Source organism: Capsicum annuum, chromosome 3, assembly GCF_002878395.1.
Source record: "Capsicum annuum cultivar UCD-10X-F1 chromosome 3, UCD10Xv1.1, whole genome shotgun sequence".
Lineage (NCBI taxonomy): Eukaryota > Viridiplantae > Streptophyta > Magnoliopsida > Solanales > Solanaceae > Capsicum > Capsicum annuum.
In genome coordinates, this window is record NC_061113.1 from 36637625 (window position 1) to 36640877 (window position 3253).

The 3253-nt window shown below is 32.1% G+C and overlaps 1 long non-coding RNA gene across 1 annotated transcript; it reads left to right on the plus strand.

Annotated features, from left to right (window-relative positions):
- Nucleotides 1-406: 406 nt before the first annotated feature.
- Nucleotides 407-2477, plus strand: LOC107866385. The gene is made up of 3 exons (XR_001672905.2): nucleotides 407-651; nucleotides 1126-1171; nucleotides 2024-2477. It is a non-coding gene; the product is annotated as an uncharacterized LOC107866385 (long non-coding RNA).
- The last annotated feature ends 776 nt before the right edge of the window (nucleotides 2478-3253 follow it).

Sequence of the window (3253 nt, forward strand, 5' to 3'; positions counted from 1 at the left end):
TAATTTTTTCAACTTTTTTTATTTGTTAAGCACCCACAATCCTTAAATTCTGGGTCTGTCACTGATATTCAAGGACGCTTGGTGTAACAATTTTTGGTCAAGTTTTGTCTCAATATTCATCTCTCTTCCTCTTCTCTATTGTATGTTTTTATTTATGTCTAAAAATTCATAGACTTAGCTATAAACATGATAACACAGTAGATTATCTTCGACCCTTTTTTGAATCTGAAATATTTGAACGTATTAGCTTCAGTTACGCCATGGAGAATCAAACGGTTATTACCAACTTTAGCTATGCCGTTGACAAATTTAATGGTATTTGCCTCTTCTTCTCTCATCTATTTTTTTGCTCTTATGTCCAAATTAGGAAAAAGGTTGCAATATCTCTTCTTGCATAGAAATTTCATGTTTTTCTTTTATCTTGTACAATTTTGATTTATATTTTCTGCAGATCTAAATCTGCACACCTTTAATTTTATTTTGGTTATTTCGTATTCATGGTCTCTCTACCTTAAATTTTGACATGGTTATTTCATATTTCTAGACTTCGATCGTGCACTTCAAAGATACTTCATGAAAGAAACTTTTTTCCATATTCACCTTCAAAAGTCATGTAAAGATTTGATTTTTGGTTTATTTTCAATGAAAAAGGTAAACTTAATTGTATGTAAAGAAAAAACTTTTTGAGTTTGTTAATTTTATGCTTTACTGTTTCTCTCTCAGCTTGTCACCCTCTGTTTTGAAATTATTTTAATTTGTATTGTGAAATTAAGTCAAAATTTATTTTTGACTGCATATGTCTGCCGCAGTAGCATCTATTCATTAGTTTGCTCTCTTTTTACCCTTCGAACCATACATTAATTTTGTATGTTCGTCAACTTAATTCTTCCATTGTTGTAGATTTTCGATCTTTGATTAGTGATGGTATGAAGCTTAATAAAGTTTATTTATTTTCCTGATTCTTTCCCTCTTTCCATTTTTTTCCTTCGTTTCCAATATAACATCATGACATATTGTTATTATTATTTTTGTAATGTCTATTTTCTCTTTTAAACAAATCGTTATTGGAATTTTTTCGCCGACCTCATTGTACTGATTGAATTTTTGAATTTTTTTGACTTTCAGGGCTAATTTGTGGATCTTGAACTACTTTCTGGTATTGAAACTGCAGGTTTGTGCCTCTTTGAATTAATTTTACTGGCGTTTCTCCTTTTTCATGATTATGTATGGAAAGGGAGTTTGGATTTATAGTCTTGAAAAATTCTCACTTTATGAGCTAACTTATAGTAGTTGAGTTTGATATTGTCCAATGCTTTAGCATCACATCAAAATCGTCCATCCCAAACACTATTTCATATACTATAGGGCCACAATCTCAGTATTGTTTTTCCTTCTTCATTCCTTCCTTGGGGTTCTTATCAAATTAGTGACTTGCAGTATCTTACAATCAGAGTGAATAAGAAATAGTTATGTGTATGTATAAGCTTTGACACAAAGAAGCAGTGAGACAACGAAAATTGAATTACTTGACCGTTGAAACAATGCATAAACACAAAGTAATACTGAAGGCTATGGTATTTGTTTTTGTGAGATATTACAATTGTAAACTATGAATAAACAAATTTTCTTCGAAGTTTTTAGTCCATTTCCCTTCCTACTTCCTTTTGTTCTTCAGAAAAGGCCATCGATATAGTATTCGCAAACGTAGGCCTAGCATCTGTGATCTTGTCATGCTCCAAAAAAGAAATAGAATGCTTTGCATTGGATATATTTCTTAAGATTCAAATAGTTCTGTGAAGCAACTCCATTTTAATCTAGATAAAAGTTAATGACTTTAAGCTTTTTGTGTATGATATTGTGGGTGTTTCTAATTTTCAATGCATGAAGAGTTTCTCCAAGCTATTTTTAGCTGCAGCAACCCCATTTTAATATTTTTCATGTTTCAAAAGAACAAAATAATATTATGTTACCTTTGCAACAAAAAAAAATTGCATTCAAACAAGAGACACCTACCTGTGAACAGAAAACAACGACAAGAAGCGACATATTATCTCCAATTATCTTCCTTTGAAAATGCTGTAGCAAAACTCAAGGCTGGCGGTGAGAGAAAGTCAGCCTTCCTTGGGGTTGTTTTGAATCAAATGGGATTGTCTCCTATTCAGTTATTCAAAATAGGAGAAGCTGTTGAATTATTTGAGGAAGCAAGATAGATTCCGGAACAGGAGTGTGGTCCTTGTCATCAAAATACCATTGGTGTTTATAGCAATCTTGCAGCAACTTATGATGCCTTGGGAAGGTAATGTCATTTTTGAAAATGTTGCCTTAAATGCTTGAATGAACCTTGCCGATTAATCCACTAATTTATTAAAATGGCATTGCATATATGCTATTTTTCTTGTAACATTTCGAAGCTATTATCCCCTAATTGATTAGCTTTCATTTTGAGAAGAATTATTATAATCATTTTTTAGTGCTTACAGTATCATGTTTCTTCTGCTGGAATTTTGACTAGAAACCACAACTTCTATATTTTCAGTTTCGTTTCCTCTTCCTGCAAAGATTGAATATTATTTTTTGGGGGTGTTTGACTTTATCTCTCTTCATCGGCTTCTTATCGATTTTCTATGTATTTGTCAATTTGCTAATGAATAGTTTTTGTTGGTTACTATTTAATTTAAACTCATGGATTTGTGGTTACCAATATGCAAGTCATCAATGGTAATGAACACCCTCCAATCTAGCCGAGAATCTTGTAAATGTCCTTGCCGCTTCTTCTGTAATGTGTAGCAAATATGCCTAAAAAAATAGTTGTCATGGGTCATGACAATACGTAGCTTAAATCGGCCTATCTGGTAAACAATTCTCCTATGTCTTCGCATGTTCAATGAGAATGTGTTTTGATGATCAAGAAATCCATCTAGAGCAAATCCTTTAGATCAGTCGCAATCTTAATTAAAACTTCGGGGATAAGGGCTACGCCTTTTTACCTTCTCCACTTAATTACTAAATATAGTTTATTTGGTACAAGAATCGAACCTCTGACCGAAGTCACATTCTCTCAACTTTTGTGAATTGCCAGCTAACCTTAGAAATAGTAGATGGGTTTGTGTAGCTAATTAAGCTGCAGTAATTATCTTTTTGCTTTTGCTGATGATTTAATCATTAAATTATAACTGCAGTGATAGAAATTATATATTGTCTTGTTTATTTGAATGGTAGCTTAGTTAGGCAAAGTGAAAATCTATATATAATA